The sequence below is a fragment of the Equus caballus genome, chromosome 1 (assembly GCF_041296265.1).
Source record: "Equus caballus isolate H_3958 breed thoroughbred chromosome 1, TB-T2T, whole genome shotgun sequence".
NCBI classification, from domain to species: Eukaryota; Metazoa; Chordata; class Mammalia; order Perissodactyla; family Equidae; genus Equus; species Equus caballus.
Genome location: NC_091684.1, coordinates 137909716 through 137929166, shown reverse-complemented (window position 1 = coordinate 137929166; position 19451 = coordinate 137909716). Strand labels below are relative to the sequence as shown.

General features: G+C 46.9%; 1 long non-coding RNA gene across 6 annotated transcripts in view; it reads left to right on the top strand.

The window, feature by feature from the left end:
* Positions 1 to 18040, top strand: part of LOC111776026 (uncharacterized) — a 39439-nt gene extending 21399 nt beyond the window's left edge. For 5 of the 6 annotated variants that reach the window (XR_011439692.1, XR_002812069.2, XR_011439693.1 and 2 more), the window contains 2 exons: positions 3398 to 3531; positions 12882 to 18040. This is a non-coding gene — a long non-coding RNA (uncharacterized lncRNA). Of the gene's footprint in view, positions 1 to 347; positions 3532 to 12881 lie in introns of all 6 variants that reach the window. The other variant, XR_011439694.1, reaches the window with a different exon arrangement.
* Positions 18041 to 19451: the final 1411 nt, after the last annotated feature.

Below are 19451 nucleotides of genomic sequence, written 5' to 3'. Positions count from 1 at the left end.
CAAGGAGAAAAAATTTTGTAAGTCACTCTGGCTAAAGACTCCAGCCTAACAAAATTCTTAACAGACCCTTGTAAGTCCTGTTACCCGGGAGTATTTGTCCAACAGACCTGGAACAGTTTAAAAAAGGAGGAGTGGGGGTTTGGTTAACATTAAAGAAACACAAAGATTTTTCATCTGGCTCTGGGGGAGACCAGAGCCACAGAGGGAACAAGAAAAGAAAGAGGGGATTGAGCATTTTTGCAAACAAATGATAAAACTGCCTTTTAAAGGAGGGGGAGGGGGCCCTTGTCCAAACAAGACTTTTGCCAGGGTAGGAAATCATTTCTGCAATTGTTTACAATGCTCAGGCAGCCCGTCCAAAGTCAACATGGCCTGGGAGCGTTGCCCTGGAGCGTCCCGCTCTCTGCCAGCCGCCTGCCAGCTCGGGCTCAGCTATTTCTGACACTTAGTTCCCTCCCTTGAAAAACAAACTGTGGCCCTCACTGTCATCCTCAATAAAACCCCCACTTTTGCAGCCTTAATCATGTTTTCCACAAGAGTTGTCCAACTGGGGGCCTGGATGCAAAGCGTTGGGCTTAGGAGAGCCAGTTTGGGGGGAGGGGGCCTTGCATTTGCAAGGTGCCAAGATGGAAATTTCCATTGCTCTCCAAGATGGCTTCACTTGTGGCCAGGGAAACCTATTCTGTCTTCAAGGAGGAGACCCGAGCTAATGAAGGGGCGTAACGAAATTTACGCCCCTTCCTACAGTCTGTTCCACAAATCTGTAGCAAAGTTTGCTTTTACTAAAAAGCAACATAATTACTAGTAATAACCCTTTACATCTAGATATCATTTTAGTGTAGAAAAGACTTTCACTTCTGTTATCTTACTGGATCTCCACCCTGAGAAAGAGATTATTCACCTCATTTATTTAATTAATCCATCTATTTCTTTCCTTGTTTTGTGTTAATATTACAGTCACATGGTTTGAAAATTTGAAAGTAAAAATAAGGTCTCTCTTCCACTCTGTCCCCCATCCTCCCAGTCTCTACCTGCCCGCAGGTAACCACTGTTGTTCATTTGTTGTGGATCTTTCCAGAGGCGCTTCATGCGTGTGTAAGCAACTTGGAGCGGTGCAAGGAGAGAGTAGGGCGCTGAGACAGAAGAGTCCCAGGCACTAGGCCTAGCTCACCTCTAATCTGCTGTGTGACATTGTGCATGCCACTTTCCCTCTCTGGACCTCACTTGTGTCATCTGTGAAAATGGGAATACTAACAACTAACGTTCATTAGGCTTCTATGTACCTGCCACCGAGTGAAGTGTTTTCACATGTATTAGTTGGATTAAGCTCCCCACAACCCTAAAAGGAGACATTATTAGCCCCATTTATCAGTGACAAAACTGAGGCACAGAGAAATTAAATAAGTTGCCTAGGTCATAGCTAATTAGAGGGAAAGCCTAGATTTCATGAAGCTAGGTTGTCTAACAGTAGTGCTCAAACTTCTTAAACCACTCTGCTATTCTGCTGCCACTCATTGATGAGATTGATGACATGGAATGATGGCTTGGGGCAGGAGGCTGGCCCAGAGTGGCTCCTCCCAAGTCTGATACACAGGGTCCTGGGTCCAGTCCCTGGGAAACTCTGGCCATGCAGCTCTGAGTCACTCAGCTCCATTTAGACGGGATGGTAGACAGCTGGCAAAGAGCAGGAGGCAGCAGGGCAAGGCAGGTGTGAACCCTGATGTCAGCCCAGTGCCTTTGTCCCTCCAGGGGCATCAGGACAACTCCTTACAAACAATGATTTTTTAATTTTTATCGAAAGTAGTAATGCACATAATTTTTTTGCGGGCAGGGCAGTGAGGAAAATTGGCCCCGAGCTAACACCTTTGCCAATCTTCCTCTTTTTGCTCAAGGAAGATTGGCCCTGAGCCAACATCTGTGTCAGTCTTCCTCTATTTTGTATGTGGGATGCTGCCACAGCATGGCTTGATGAGCAGTGTGTAGGTCCACGCCCAGGATCCAAACCTGCAAACCTCGGGCCAATGAAGCAGAGCGCCCGAACTTTACTACTACACCACTGGGCCACCAGTGATGCACCTAATTTTAAAAGTCAGCCAATATTTGGAATCTTATAACAAAAAGAAAGCATCCCAGAATAACCACTTTTAACCCTTTTGGCTACTTCTTTATGTATTTGTCTCATTTATTCTAAATCAGGGGGCAGCAAACTTTTTCTGTAAAGGGCCAGATAATAAATATTTTCAGCTCTGTGGGCCAGACAGTCTTTGTTGGAACTACACGCCTCTCCTTGTAGCTGGAAAGCAGCCACAGGCAAAATGTAATCGAGCGGCTGTGGGCATGCAGTGCAACTTTATTTACAATAACAGATTTATTTACAAAAATGGATTTGGCCTGTGCAATGTAGTTTGTTGACACCTGTTCTAATTGCTCAAACTTCTATTTCTTTTCTTAATTTGTAATTTTAGGCATTACCCATTCATTTTTAATTCTGGCAGATTATAGTTTAATTTCCTTAAATAGCTACCCTCTCTGCAGTTGTTTATCCTCCTAAATCATCCTACTAGAGTTATATTGCAATTATCAGTTAAATCAATATTCAGTGTTTGCATTATTATGACTGAGTAAATCCTGTTCTCTGATGAGTCAAGTAGTATTCCATGTGACGTTTCCTTTCCCATACAGCTTTTGTTTTTACCTGGAATTGATAATTACCTCATTCTTTTTTTCATTTGCATCATTTCTTTGACCTTCAACAGTGTCTCTCAGACAATTTTCTACATGGTTAAACAGGTAGTGTATCCATGCCTTTTTTTCAGTACTATTCTTTTACTAAAGCCTCTCCTAAATCCTTCAGCCTCCTACTCCAATGTGGACTGCGTACTCCCTGGGCTTGGGCTCAGCTCTTATCCTAGTACTTCCTTTCTCTGTTGTCTTGGAAATCCACTTGATCTCTTTTCAGTGTTGGATGTCTTTTTCCCAGATCCTATGTCTTCTTCTCTGACTTACTTCTTCATTTTGCTGGAGCACATCCTTTGGTAGTGTGGGGAGTGGATTTGGCCACCCCAAGATATGTCTTTTTGGCATGAGGATTATTTGAGGCTGATTGCTTTTGATAAACTGGGACAGGGAAGGAGGCTCTGAGGGGTGGAACTTGCTTGCCCTTTGTTAGGAGACATTTACATTGTAAAGGAAATCTCTATCTGTAAAGGTGCCTCCCTCTCTGTACCAGGAAGAAGAAAGGAGATGACCTTCTCTCTAGAAACTCTTAATCAATGCCAAAGGCAAGGACTTAAATCTGCATAATAATCTTATTCCTGTTTCTGGTAACCTCCTGTAACTGACTTCCCTCCCCCTCCCAACTTTGGCATTTCTTTAAGGATTAAGCATCTTTCCTTAGGCTAGGAACTGATTGCTGTGCTCACCTGTGACCACCCAGCTCAAGACAACATACTTGCCTCCAGCTACGCCCTCTGAGATAGCAGACCCACTACCTGCTGTGTCCATCAAGTGCTGTGCCGACAGGGCAATCTTGTGAGTATTGTGGGAGGGACATTTCAATCACATGTGAAACACCCTGTTTGGGGGTATATAACCACTATGTGCACCCCACTTCTTCAGTGCCCTTTCTTCCTTTGGGAAGAAAGGCCCCGGGCCATGGTCCTCATAAAGCTTTGTTTAATTTTCTCTTGCTATTCTGTCTCATGTGAATTTAATTCATTCTCCGGCCAGACGAACCCACATTAGGTAGAGGAAAAGTCTCCCTCTCCCTACAGTAGCTTCCTGAGAAAGGCTACATGGGAGGTAAAATTCTTAAATTTGGTATATCTGAAAATGTCTTTAATCTACCATCACTCTTGAATGACAATTTTGCAGGGTGTATAATTATAGACTGGAAATCATTCTTTTCTCAATATTTTGAAGCATACAGGTTGGTAGAAATCTGATGCTTTTTTGATTCTGAATTTTTTGTATGCAATCTGTTTTTTCTTCTCTAGAAGTTTTTATGATCTTCTTTTTACTCTTAATGTTCTGAAATTTCAGCGTGATGTGCACTCTTTCAGTTTGGACATTCACAGCCTTCAGTTCTCAGAAATTTCTTTGTGATATTTACTTCATAATTTCCTCCCCTCCATTTTCTTTGTTCTTTCTTTCTGAATATCCAATTCATTGACTTTTAGATCTCTTGGATTGATCCCTCAGTTAAAATTTTTTTTCTATTTTCTTCCTTTATCTTTTTAATTTACTTTTGGAGCAATTTCCTAGACTATATTTTCCAACCCTTCTACTTAAATTATTACCATACTTTTGATTTCTCAAAGCTGTCTTGTTCTCTGTTGCTTTCTGTAGCATTATGCTCTCTTTGTACATTCACAGTGTCTTCTCTTACTCTCCTGAGGATGTTAAGTATGGATGGGACTTTAATCATCAGTTTTATTCTGCTCTCTGCATTGTCCTTCTTTCCTCCAGAGTCCTATTTTCTGGTTGTTTTATTCTGTCTTTAATGTTGCAGACTTTCCTCGAATTTCTGGTAATCTTGGTCTATTCTTATTAAACAGTGAGACCCTGAAAAGCTTGCTGGAAGTCCTGTATCCACAGAGAAGACCGTCAGCTGGTGGGCCTCCCTGTAGGGACAGAGCAGGGAGAGAATTCTCGAAGTGTCATTATCAACCAAGCCTCTTGTTTCTAGCTTCCTAGTAGCCTTCTGCATTACCTGGTACCTCCAGTCACTGAGCCTTTCTGGATTTCTGCAGGGAAACCGGCCTGCTTCTCATGGTATCACCGATGCACAGTCTCTTAAGAGTCAGCTTTGTCTATTCTGGTAACACAGACTGGATTCCTCCATCAGCTTCTCATCCTCCAAACTTGTCAACAGCTCTTTTCCTCTATTGTTTCCATTCTTGTACCCTTGTCCTTGAGGGCTTAAAGTTTGTTCTTGTGGCAATGCCCCCAAGTCTGTCTCCTGGCTTCCACCTTGTCCATTAACAGTCTATTGTCCACACACAAGCAAGAGGGGTCCTTTAAACACGTAAGTCACAATACCAGAATGTGGACATTCCACAGGACATGCCCTACCTCTCTGATAGAGCATGAAAAAAGGGGGCGGGGAATGGGGTGGGAGACTGCCCGAGATTCCAAGTGTTCAGGAGACATACGAAAAAATGCAATGTGTGACCCTGAATTAAACAGACCAACTGTTAAAAGACATTTTGGGACAATTTGAGAAATTCGAATACAAGCATTAAAGAGTCATTCGTTTCATTAGGAATGAACATGGTATCATGGTTATGTAGGAAACATCTTTATTTTCTAGAGATGTGTATTTAATTTTGATGAAATGTCATGATGTCTGAAAATTTGCTTTCAAAAACTCAGCAAAAAAAAAAAAGATGAAGCAAATATGGCAAAATGTTAATAATTGTTAAATCCAGGTGATAGGTATATGCTATCCTACTTTCCCTGCTTTTACATATGCTTGAAATTAAAAAGAAAACAAAACAAAAGTGGGAGGAAGTAATATGATGCTACTCAAGCCTTCCCATGGCTTCCCAATTCCTTAAAGTAAAACCCGAGGCTCTTGCCATGGCCTTCAAGGCTCTGTGAGATCTGGCCCCTGCCGCCCCAGGACCATGGTGCCTGCTGCACTTCCATTCTCAGGGTTCCCACCACATCAGCCTCCTCACAGGTCTCACCAAGCCCATCACTGCTGCCACAGGGCCATTGCATTCACTGTTGCCTCTGCCTGGCATGTTAGTCCTGTACCCCACAGTCAACTGGTCACCCCTCTGCCTCATTCAGAACTCTGCTTCAATGTCAGCTGATCATAAAGACCTTTCCTGACCTTCTGTCTAAAAGAACATTTCCCATCTTCTCCAGAGCATTTCCTATTCCCCTTCCTCTGCTTTTGTTTCTTCTTTTTCTTCTTCTTCTTTGTCTTCTTTTTTTGTGCTGAGGAAGAGTGGCCCTGAGCTAACATCTGTTGCCAATCTTCCTCTATTTTGTATGTGAGCCACCACCACAGCATGGCCACTGACAGACGAATGGTGTAGGTCTGTGCCCTGGAACCAAACCCAGTCCACAGAAGTGGGGTGCACCAAACTTAACCACTAGGCCACCAGGGCAGGCCCTACTTTTGTTTCTTCATAGCATCTGTGATCACCTGCCTTTGTGTGTGTGTGTGTGCACGTGCGCATGTGGTAAAATGTACATAATGTGAAATTTACCATTTTAACCATTTTAAAGTCTACAATTTGATGGCATTAAGTACCTTCCCATGGTTGTGCAACCATCACCACCATCCATCTCCAGAACTTTTTTGTCTTCCCCAATTGAAACCCGGCACCCATAAACACTAGCTCCCCAGACCCTCCTCCAGCCCCTGGCAACCACCGTTCTACTTTCTGTCTCTCAGAATCTGACTCCTCCAGGTCCCTCATGTGAGTGGAATCACTCAGTATTTGTCCTTTTGAGTCTGGCTTATCTCACTCAGCATAACATCTTCAAGGTTCACCATGTTGTGCCCGTGTTAGAATTTCATGTCACCTGCCATTTTACATACTTACTTGTTCATTTGCTTGTTACTGTTATTGTCTTCCCTCCCACCCCCCACTCGAAGGGAAAGTCCTTGGGGGCAGGAGCTTTGTCTGTTTTGCTCATTCATCTAGAGCGGTGCCTGGGCACAGAGCGAGCATTCCATAATTCATTGTGTGACTTGCCTCCTGTTGGGGTAATTTCCCCTGTTATGCGAGGGCAGGCCTTCTCTGAGCAGGACTTGTGCATTCAGCAAGCAATCTTGAGCTCCACTGTGCAGAGCACTCTGGGGGATAGAAAGATAAGACAGTGAAACCCATGTAGCTGAGACAGGGAAAGTGATGGAGTGGGTACCTGTTTTCATTGGTTTTTCTCTGCCCAACATTTACTCCTCTTTTTCCGATAATAGCAATGAGATTTTCCTTTGAGGCATCTTCCTTCCCCACTCTCAACCTCTTATCCTCTGAGGGATCCATCTTATCCTCTGATTTCAAGGAAACACAAGCAACCCAGGCCTGGGACTTCTGTTGCAACCTTGGGGAAAGAAATGCAGCCATTCCACTGAGACAGCAAAACTGGAAGAATGTTAGCCAAGAGTTTTGAAGAAGAACTGCAGTTAAAAGCTTATATTTGAGACATAAGAAAGCATAGTTAAGAGATGAACGAAGTGAAACTGAGTCCTGATAACATTGTTTGAGCTCCTGGATCCAGCCACGCCTGAAGGCACAGATCTATTTTCTGGAATTTTCAGCTTTGTGAGCCAAAATATTCTCAAACCCCCCTCCCTTATTTATTAGTCTCACTTTGATTTGAATTGGATTTCTATCACCAGCTACTGAGAGATTCCTGACCAATATAAACAAGATGGACAAAATGGAAAGTGAGTAGAGAGAAGCTGCTTGTGAGGTTAGGAAACTCAGAGCTCTTATCTAGGAAAAGGTTAAAAGACCTGGGATGTTCACCTCGAGAGAGAGAAGCCTCTGGAAGACAGGGCTATCACTTTAGGTATATAAAGAGCTGTCACATGGGAGAGGAATTAGATTTGCTTTAGATGGTGTGAGAAGGAACACAAGGGCCAGCAGATGAATGTTTTCAGGAAAAAGATGTCAGTTCAGTTGAAAGAAAAATGTTGAGGCCTCAGAGGCAGCCCAGAGTTACAGTGGTGACTTGGGAATGAATGAGCCCAAGGTGAGAGACATCAATGAGCCCAAGGGTGGGGTGTATACAGTGAGAAAAAAATGGCAGTGCTGCGTGGGTGGGTCTCATTCTAGATGACTCTTAAGTTCCCTCTAGTCTGGAATTGGGGACTCTCTGCCTGTGCTGACTGATGCAGGCAGAGAATAAGTTTGTCACAGGACGACATTAAACACACGCCCCCTCCTCCTGCCCATTGAGCCCAGCATCGACATCCCAGAAGTTAATTGCAAGATTGTCCAAAAACACAATGGACATGGGCTGAGGGCCATGTTGGTCCATGGGTTATAAGAGAAGTGGGCTTTTCCAACGATTTTGAAAAACGCTTTTCTTATTAGATTCCCCTTTCCTATAAAACAATTTCTGGAACCAAAACATATGTTTTGGTTTTGTTAAGAATTGTTTTTTAATGTGAAGAGTCTGCGTCACAGCCCTGGAGAGTTTCTGGGTGGCAGCTGCAGCACAGTCCTGAAATAAAAGATGCTCCCACGATGCTACCATCCTGAGGGCCCCCGCTCTTCCCGCGGCAAGGCAGGAGGTCTAGAAAGAGGCCTTGACCCCTCGCCTGCCTGTCTCCTCTGGTCTCCCAGCACCAACCTTCAGAACGTTTTCCAGATAAGAAGAAAAGCTGTAGCGACAAAGAAAATACAGCAGTCTGGCGTCACTAGGCTGTGGCAAGAAGAGTCTGGGCTTTGGAGTCAGACAAAAGCGGGTTCGATTTCTGACTCTACCTGGGATCAGACCCTCGATTTTCCAGAGTCTCAATTTCCTCACTTATAAAAAGTGGATAATGACACTCTCTTAATGGGGTATTTTGAGGATTAAAGATGATACTGTTAGGTGCTCAGTATAAAGGATGGATGGGAATTAAAAGAATGAAAAAACATTTAAATAATGATGACTAGAAGACCAAAGGGCCTTCAAAACCCAAAGGTGGCCCTTAAATGGTTGGTTTTCAGGTACAAGGAGAGGTTAGTGAGAAAGAGAGAGTTATTTTCTTGGGGGGGGGGGGGCGGGTGAAGGGCAGTATGAAGAACAGTTGGAGATTTTCAAAGCTTTGTGTGAGAGATTCTACTAGTTACCCAGCCAAATCCATCCTTCCTGGGCACATAGCAGGGTTGTATTTCCCAGTCCCCCTTGTGGTTAAGGGTGGCATGTGACCAAATTCTCTCCAGTGGAATGTGAGTGATAATATCTGGCCTTTGGGGGCTCAGGCCTTAAGATCATGGGCATGTCTCTTCTGCTTTTCTCTTCCCACCAGCTGCAGCCCAGATGTGGCTGCAAAACTAGCTTCAGTCGTGTAGATCATAAATGGGCTCTGCAGATGGCAGAGCAAAAACTTGGAAGGAACCTGGGTCTTGACAGACTGAGTGCAGCAGAGCTGCCAGCCATCATAGACTATTACGTGAGAGAAAAATCAACTCTTTTGCTCCCTAAGCCATAGTTTTATAGGCTCTCATTGTTATAGCTGCTGAGCTCTGCCCTGACATCTGGTATGGATCATCTTGGGTGGGGCATCCGTTCCTCAGGTTGGCTTCCTTTTTTTTTTTTTAAAGATTTTTATTTTTCCTTTTCCTCTCCAAAGCCCCCCAGGTACATAGTTGTGTATTTTTAGTTGTGAGTCCTTCTAGTTGTGGCATGTGGGACACCGCCTTAGCATGGCCTGACAGCAGTGCCATGTCCGCACCCAGGATCCAAACTGGCAAAACCACAGGCCACCGAAGTGGAGCGCGTGAATTTAACCACTCGGCCACGGGGCCGGCCCACAAAGTTGGCTTCCTTTTAATAAACAATAGGCAGCTGTGGTACAATGGAAAAAGCCCTAGACTCAAAATTAGGATATTTGGCTCCTTAGTGAAAATAATTAGCACTTTGTGCTTTGCGTTATAGCTGACAAAGATTTCCTCTGTGAGGCCTGGTTTCCTCATCTGTAAGATGGCAACCACAGAAGTATGAGGAGAGTAAGTGAAAGTGTCATAAATCATCGAACATCATTCACATGCCAGGGCCTCTTGACATACTGGTTGATGGAGGGCCCTGGACGTGCTCTGTCTCAGCTGAGTGGCAGCAGAGGGGGTCATCGGCAGAGGAGCTGGGGCACAAAAGTGGCCGGAGTCTGCTGCTGCATGCAAGGGGCCACAGGGGGATGGACTCCTAGCCCACTAACTGCCACAATGTGCAGCATTCCCGATACAGTGAGAGCCTGTGTAGCCGCTCACGTGACAAAGAACGGTCCCCGCAGAGGAGTGCGGCATGGAAACAACAGCGGCAGCCGCGCGGCCGCCTTCTGAGACAAATGCTTGAGTTGGCTCTAAATGCCAACATCCTTAGCTAATCTAAGTAATGCATGAGCAGGAAGAATTTGGTGGCTGGGAGCCCAAGTGGAGTTGTATAAAGAACTCTTCAGAGCAGCTAGTAACCTCTGAGCGGTAGGCCCAAGAGCATGATGGGAAATGTAACCTTTAATCAAGTCTGAGGGGAGAGGGGCTGCTGAGAGGGCTGGGGGCGGGGGCTCGGGGCTTGGCAAGAGGCAGGCTGCTCAGGGGCCTCCGGCAGGGTGTCCACCACACCACAGATGGTTTTCGTCACTGTGGTTCATTTGTTCCGGGTGAGATGGGCCCCTTGCGAGTCAGGAGTCCTGGATTAGAATGTCTACCATCCTCTTGTTAAAGAGGCCAAGAGGGGCTCAGCCAAAAACTCCAGGGAAAAGACGTCTCTCCCCTTGAGAAGGGAGGCAGCCTCTTGCCTCAGAGGTGATGGCCCCGTGATTTTTTGAACTGGAAAGTCCATCCAGAGATCTGCTCCCCCATTCCCCACCCCCCACTACCATCTCCAACTCTCGTTTTACAGTTGAGGGAACTGAGGCCGAGAGTGGGGAACAAAGTTCCCAATGTCACACAGCAAGTTAGGGTCCTTGGAGATCCTCTCCCCCAATCCGAAGCACCCCACCAGTCCTCGCCCCATTATTTTCCAGTACACGGGTACTGAGGTGCAGAGAATGTGACAAACTCGATTTCAGGGCAGAAGGGGAGCAGCCAGGTTCCCTGGTCCAAATCCAGGGCATTTTGACCACCACAGTTCAGCCTCTTCTCAGCTGAGAGTGATGGCCGTCAAGGCCCCTCCTGTTGGGGCTCACTGGCTCTCTCTGCAGCTGTTAGCAGTTGGGGAAGATCCCTGAAGGACAGGGGGTGGTCTGCTGCCCAGAGGGTCAGATGCCCGCCCTTGAACCAATCAGCTGTGGCCAGGAGGCAGCATAATTGCAGATCCTGGCTGCTCCTACAATAAGCAGGTAGACAGAGCTGCGGGGAGGAGATTCCCAGGAGAAGGGGACGCTGAGCAGGTGATGTCCGTGGATGTACGCTGCAGCCTCCTTGACCTCGACTCTCCTCATCTGTAAAATGGGGACAATAATTGTGCCCAAACCACAGGGCTGTTATAAAGAGTAAACAGCATAAAATATGTAAAGTCTGACATAAGTACCTAATACATATTAGTTCCCTTCTCCCTTTGTTTTTTCAGAAGTATTTCTAAAATTGGAAGCTATCTCCTATACCAAATATGGTAAAAGGGAAAGTGAAAGTTTGTCCTAAAATCTCCAGATTGAAGAAGGGGAGTGACACGATCCAACTTTTAATTTTTAGAGATGCCTCCGGCAACCGGATGGACCATGATCAGGGAAGGAGGAATGGCTGGAAGTGGGGAGAATGGTTAGGAAGCTACTGCAATGGTCTGGGCAAAAGATGCCTGTGCTTGGTCCAGAGTAGTGGAGTGAAGATGGAGAGACAGAAGTGGGACAGATGTGAGATATTCTGAAAGTAGAGGTGACAGCACTTGGATGTGGGGAATGAGAGGCAGGGACGAATCACTCACAGCTCCTCAGTTTGGGGCTTAATTAATTGCTTTTTAAAAAAATTTATCTTCATTTTCTTTTTCCTGGGTGGTTTAGTGACTTATTCTTTTAAAAATATATTGGGCTTATTTTGAGTCATTAATGCTTTCACATGATACAGAATAAAGACATAAAAGGTATACAGCAAAAATTCTTCCTCCTCCAACCACCAAGTCCTCTGCCTGGAAGCAACCCAAATTACAAATTCAATGTGCATCCTTCTAGGGATAGGCTATGCATATAGAAGCATATAGAAGCAAATGTATATATGGATACACATATATTGATCACACACACATATGGGAATATAGATATATTTCCCCTTTATAAAGAAATAATAACATACTATACACATTTTTCTACGCTTTCATTTTTCTACTTAGGGATACATCTTGAAGATTATTCCTGTCTTAATTATCTACTGCTGCATAACAAATTACCCCAAAACCTAGCGGCTTGCAACAAGAGTTCTCTCTCAGTTTCTGTCGCTCGGGAGCCTGGGCACTGCCTGACTGGGTCCTCTGCTCAGGGCTTCTCCCAGGCTGTCACCAAGGGGTCAGCAGGGTTTGTAGGCAGCTCAAGGCTCAGCTGGGATCAGATGCAAACCTCCTTCTTGAAGCTGTTGGCAGGATTCAGTTCCTTAGGAGCTGCTGGACCCGGTGGCTTAGTTCCTCTGGGGTCCTGGCCACATGGGCATCTCCAACACAGCAGCTTAGAGCATGAAAGTGAAGGTAATGAGAAGGAAGGGAGTGCAAGCAAGTTGGAAGTCCAGGCTTCTAGAGCCTAATCTGGGAAGAGACATCCCTCACTTGTGCTGTATTCTACTTGTTAGAAGAAGGCGTTAGGTCCAGCTGTCTCCCTAGCCCCACCCCGACCACCACACACATGCACACAAACAAGGAGGGGATTACACATGGGTGTGAATACCAGGAGGCAGGATCAGTGGGCACTATCTCAGAAGCTGCCGACTGTAATTCTCCAGCAGCACCTCATGAAAAGCATGCTTCGTTAGTTCCAGCCTTCCATGGTACGGACGGGCCCTTGTCCCTTTCTCCAGGGCTCTGCTGATAGGTTGACGAGCTAATGTCTTTTACCCCTACTGGTTGGGAAGCTCATGGGAGCAGGGATCTTGTGTACATGCTGCATGTAGCTGGCACTCGGCTAATAGTGTGCTCTTTTGGGTGTGTGGGAGGCGGAGAAAGGTTTCTTGGTTCTGTTTTAATCAGGAGTGCACTGGGTGATAAACTGTTGCTTCTTCTGTGTGGAACAGTGGCCGCTTTGAATGGATGTTTTGGAAGATTTTTGAAACTCCAATCCAGAGGACCACAGAAAGCACATTTGGACATGACTGTCGCCTGGAAAAGAAACTGTCAAAAGAGCCGGGACCAGGCTGGGCTGGACACACATAATAGACACAGAATATCCTGGACGCTGATCTTGGGCCAGTCCGTATTTCTGTAATTGTTCTGCTGTTCACAAAGAGCAAGACCATGGCCTTAGGAGGGGGGTAGATTCCGCCAAAGGAAAGTTCCCCTGCCAGTCATCCGGGAAGAAGACTGTACTGGGGCAGAAAATGAGGACTCAGGATGTGGGCCTTTGGGTTGGTAGAGAAGTTTGTTCTCTCTTTCTCTTTCTTTCTGTCTTAAGAAAGTGGAGTCTACCCTATGAGGGAAGACATGCTCCCAGCCACCCCAGAGGTGGCCTGCGCTGGACCCTGCCATGTGGAGCAAGCTGGGGCTGGTCAGGTAGGTGGCCCTGGGTACCAGCCTGGGATCTGTGGGCCCTGAGGACAACCACATTGATCAAAGTTGTGGGTATGACCGTGTTTTACTCTCCTTCCACGATCCCCAAATTTTGTCAGCTCCTGCTAAAGCTGTGCCTGGGTTCTGTTAAGTATGATGCTTTGAGAACAGGGCCCCAGACATGTTTGGGTATGAGTGGCTAAGAGGACTCCACAGTGGTGTGCTCAGTGGTGGCAGCTACCACAGAGGATGGCCATGTCTGGCAGGGTGGGTGTCACAGAGGGTGTGGGGACCTACCGAGGAAGCTGGAGGGGAAGAACATAAAGGGCAAGCTCTGGGGCTGGCACAACCCAGCAGGAGGGGCTCTCCGGACTAGTGCGGGACACGCTGCAGGGGCTGAGTGCCCGTGGGGGCCAGTAGGGTTCAAAGAAAAACGTAATTTGAGTATTTAATGGCGATAAGATGGTTTATTATCATTGGTGGGGGAAGCCTGAACATAGCCATTCTATTAGAATTCTATTAGTAATAAAAATAGGTAATACCAACAATCTAGTGTGTCAACATTTTAACAGAACTTTTCACTTCACAAAGAGTTTTTACATATGCTCATCTCTAGCTGATCCTCAAATAATCCTATAAGATATGTAGAACAGGTATTAGAATAATTATTCTTATTAATTACCAGGATGAACCACACTAAATCTCTGTATTTATAGGTCAAATGTGGTTAACTGTCAACAGTTTATATGGTTCAGCTTAATGTTATTACACAAATCATAACCATAATCATTATTATAAATGACAACAATAAGAGGTACCTCTTTTAAAAAACATTGTGTACCTGGCATATTGCTAAGCTCTTAGCACGTTTTGTTACTGAGTTCTCACGAGAGTTACAGAGATGAGTACCACAGTGGATACAGCAGTGCTCCTCCTGGATCTGCATTCGAGGCTCACGCACCCATTCTCGGCTGTTGGGAACATTGGTACTGATGTCTCACAGCTCCTTCTCTCCCTGGGAATTGTCCTCGGCCACAAGTCGCTGCCTCCACCAAGGCGAGGCCCAGTCCCTGAGGGCAGTCTGCAGCCAGTGACTGGCTGATGCAGGAACAGAAAGGCCCGGCCTCCTTTCTTCCATTTGGGGCCCTCTGAAGCTCCCCTTAGCTGGAAGATCACACACATGTCTCCTACAGAACCCATCTTCACCTCCTCTCTATCTGATGGACAACAAGTCAAATCCCAACTGTGCTGGGCCTGCTAAGGGAGGAGACAGACTAGACGCCAAAGGACCTACAGGATCTGGCTAATCATTCAGGCAGGAAGTGTCCACAGACTGAATCCTGAGGGGGCCAGATCAAGAGAAGAGGAACGTGAAGTTGGATAAGAGCAGGCGTTGGTATGGAAGTACTCGCCCAGGTACAGCCTTTAACACCCTGGCAAGGAACCCAGGAGATGGTGCTAACACACTTTAAAGATGGATAGAAGCTTGGGAAAAGCAATGGTCCATATGAAGTGAAGCAGAAATGTCAGAACTGCCGTAGCAAAGAGTGGAGGAAGAGATCAAAAGGCTCAGAGAAGTGGGCATGCTAAAGTGTTTGTAGTACACAAGGCCAGAAACCCACCAGCCAGCTCTGCTCTGAGGGTGCCCTGGAGACACTTTATCTATCAAAGCAAGAAAGAATGAGCTGGTGAGGGAGGCACCAGATTTACTGACAGTAGGAGATGCTATTACAGAACTGGGCTCCGGGATACTTATGGGGTTTATAGACTCCCAAAGTAATAGAGGTCAGGTGGTGGTGCTTAACCTTCAGAGCCCAGGTGGGTGCAATCATTGCAATGAGCAGCAAAATCAGAGTGGCAGTCAGGAGGGCCTGACCCACAGAGGGCTGTGGAGATGGTTAAAAGAACACAGTGTTCCCAGAGGCAAGATAGATGGGAAGCCAACAATGTATTGCTTAGTTTAGACAATCAAAAGAAATCAAGGATGGATGATCAGGTTGCTAAAGGCAGCCGCCCCTAGTAAAATGTCATGATTCCTTACCCTGTTTCTGGACCCAAGCCGTTGACTAAAGGACCTGCAACATCACAGAAATTGTATTCAGTAGTATTTCCCCAGCTCTTTTCGAAAGGAATCCATGGCCATTTATTTGTGTAACTGAGCGTGAGAAGGGGGGAACAGCAAGGACTTTGAAGAATTGTTGACTACAGGCTCTGAACTAACATTGGTATTTGGTGACCCAAAGGGCCATTATACGCACCCCCACTGGAGTGAGGGAGTATGGGAGCCAGGTAATACTGGAGCCCTGGCCTTGCTCCAGCTCGCAGTGAGTTCCCTGGGTCCACGGGTGCACACTGGTTACTTCCCTGTGCCTGAGCATGTGATTGGAATGGACATACTTGGTAGCTGGTAGGATCCCAGCACTGGCTCCTTGACCTACGGAATATGAGCTAGTGTAGTGAGGATGGCCAGTTGAAGTCTCAAAACTGCTCCCTCTCTCTGGCCACGACAGTAAAGCAAACACAAGACTATCCCAGGGGGAATGGCAGGAATTGGTGCCACCTTCCAAGATGGAAGAATACAGGGATGGTCTCTGTTGTATTCCCATTTATTTCACCGGCCCCTACAAAAACTGGATGAAATGGCTGATGAGAGTGAACTACCACAAACTTAACCGAGCAGTGGCTCCCATTGTTGCTATGGTGCTAAGTACAGTGTCTTTGCTGGAGCAGATCAACACAGCCTCCGGTACACGACGCATGACCATTGAGATGTTTATTACCTTCTTTTCTACCCTGTCCGAGAGGGGAATGAAATCAGCTCACATTCACATGGAGCAGATGACAGGACACATTTGCATCAGAGCTATGTTACTCTCCCGCCTCCTCCCATAACATGGTCTGAAGGGACCGAGCCCATCTGGACATTCCACAGAACATCACAGGAGTTCACCATACCAATGATGTCATGTTAATGAGACCAAAGGAGCAAGAAGTGACAAGTAGGATGCATTCCCTCTAGAGGGTGGGAAATAAATCCCACCCAGGTTCAGGACCCAGACACATCAGTGAAGCGTGCAGAGGTCCAGAGACCTGGGGACATCCCCTCCCAAGGGAAGAATGTAAAGAACAAATGCTGGGACATCGCCAGCACAGGGGAGTCTGGGCTTGTGGGAAACTGTCCCCCACAGCTGCAGCTGATATCAGAGGAAGGCTGAGGGGATGTGACACAGGACACTAGAGGTGTCTACTATACCCTATTTTACCCATGAGGCAACTAAGTCTCAGAGAGATTGAATAAATTGCCCCAAAACACGGAGCTGGCAAGTGGTGAATCTAGGATTAAAATCTAGTTCTGTCTGACTTCAAAGCCCATATTCTTTAATACCTGTGTTGGATAGCCAAGGAGCCTGGGAACAGAGCACTTATGGCCTCTGGCTGTATAGTGACTTCCCCAAGAAGCAGGCTCTGAGACAGACTGGCCTGCAGCGAGTTTACTGGGAAGTCCTCTTGGGATCAGCAACCCGGGGGAGAGGAGAAGGCAGGACTGGGCAAAGAGAAAGGCTGGGCTGGGATGCACCACTACAAAGGCCTCAAACAATCCCACAGGTTGCTCTGGAGTTGGGGTGGCTCTGCAGTGATGTTGCCTGTTGGCAAGAGGGGGCCGAGCCTTTCTATTCCTACATGGAGGCAGTCCTTGGGCTGTCCAAGGGACAGGAGGTCACCTTGAGAGAGGTGGTCCTTTTGGTCAAGGGCAGTTCCCCCTGGGGGCTCAGCTGAGAGCCCTCAGCCTTCAACACTTCTCACTGCTGGGGGCCCGGCTGCTTCAGCCCTGGAGGGGTTCTGGGTGACGCACCATAGCATCCCCTGCATCTCTCCACGTCGCCACAGCTAGTGGCTGAGTGGGAACACAAATGCAGGTCCTTGGACTGCAAACCTAACATGGTTGGCCCTATTTTTCCAGCTCCATAATATGCTCCTCTCTCTCAGGGTACACAGCCAAGGCCACGGTCTCCAGCTGGGAATCACTGATGAGAAAGAACAGTAGGCCCCTCAAACTTGATCAGATCAGACGGAGAGGGTATTGTTAAGTAGAAATCTCATCCACATCTGAGGAGACAGAAGAAATTTACTTCATTCAAAAATATTTACTGAGGGCTGGCCCCGTGGCCGAGTGGTTAAGTTCATGCGCTCCGCTGCAGGCGGCCCAGTGTTTCGTCAGTTTGAATCCTGGGCGCGGACATGGCACTGCTCATTAAACCACGCTGAGGCGGCGTCCCACATGCCACAACTAGAATGACCCACAACTAAGAATGTACAACTATGTACCGGGGGGCTTTGGGGAGAAAAAGGAAAAAATAAAATCTTTAAAAAAAATATATTTACTGAGTGCTTACCATACCCCAAGCTCTGCTCTATGTGCTGGAGAAACAAGAAGAAAGGATACAACCTCCCGCCCTGTAGGGTTTCCTTTCTGTGGAGCGGACACCAGGCAGCCCTGGTCCTCCAGAGCATCAAGCAGATTTGCATTCTTGAGAGAAGGAGGAGCAAAATGTGTCTCTTGTCTTTTCATAAAATGCCTACAGGAAAATAACACTCAGTTCATTCTGCATCTGATTATCTGCCTTATATAAGTAAACGAGTGAGGAAAAAGGAACCAGGAATGTTGGTAACAGTTGTCACCTCTGGGAGGGAGGAAGATGGGTGGGGTGGGGGAATAAAGGGGTACTTTAATTTTCTTTCTCTCCCTCCCTCCATCTCCCTCCCTCCCTTTCTTTCCCGCACTTCCTCACTTGCCTGGTGTGCTCAGGGCACAGCTGCCGGGTACACTGGCATGTGTCCGAGACAGCCGTGCTTTCTCCTCAGCTCTGGCTTCAGGTCTGGAACAGTGGTTGGAATCTCCCTGCCCTGTCTTCTCTGTCCCTTGACTTGAGCGGCTCCTCTTGCTGTCAGCTGGGAAGGGGAGGGAGGTACCTGGAGATTCCGTAGATCGGGGCACAGATCTGGGAGAGTTGGGGGAATGACAGAGTTATTTCACAGACTGTTTTTTACTTTACATAGTTCTGCACGACTTGAATGTTTTATAACACGCGTGCTTTGTGCATTGCCTGTCTAGCTGTTGCTGTTGTGAGTTTTTTTGCTTGTTTATATCTCTTTTGTTGGCACTGTGGAAAAAAGACTGGCTGCCAAGCCAGTCCTGCCTCGAGACTTCTCAGAGCAAAGATCTCTAGGCCAGCAGCTGCCTTTGGCTAAATGGTGATGGGGATCATTCTGCCTGCAGGAACCCAGGCCTCTCTGTCTGGGTTCTCCCTTTGTGACCATGTCCTCTCCCCTCTCTCACTAAAACCCATTCCATTGAAAGGTTCTGATTCTGACTGTGGGTCATCCCGCGGAGGACGACGGTCTCTCCAGATGGGCTCCTTCCCCCTGGGGCCTTTGCACTGTATGCTGGACCTTCTTGCTCAGGGTGAAAGGCTCTGTGTCTTGAGACAGGAACATCTGGCAGAGCTGCTGATGCTGGGATCTGGCAATGGCACACCCTCCCTAGAGATGACTTGAGAGTGGGGGGTGAGGGCCAGGCTGACTGTGGAGGCAAGTTGTAGGATCTGTCGTCAAGAGCTTTGACTTGCTCCTGCCCACCATTCAGTGCCCACTTTTCTGGTGACAGCACCACAATTTTGCTGTAGTAATTGACCCGTCTGTCATTTCATGCAGTCTTGGTGGGACTACCCATCAAGGGACTCCTCCATCCCTGGCCAAGGGATGGACCAGGTCACCTAAGTTAGGCCAATCAGAGACGTTTCCGAGGAAATTGAATCTTGAGCACATGATACAAAAACAGAAAATGTTTGAGGCCAATTCATCCTAGTTCTGGTTACGACCCTGTGCTGTCTGCTTCCCAGACTCCTGGCACTGCCTTCCTGCCTGTTCTTCTGGAGCCTGGGGCTTCAGCTTTTCCTTCAGTTCTCTGTTGCCTCTGTTTCCAATAAAGTACTTTCTGAGTAAGTTACCCCGAGTCAATTTCTGTTGCTCACCACCTAAGACCCCTGACTAATATGGCACCCATGTCACCCAGATCTTTCAAGCCCCATTTCCTCCCC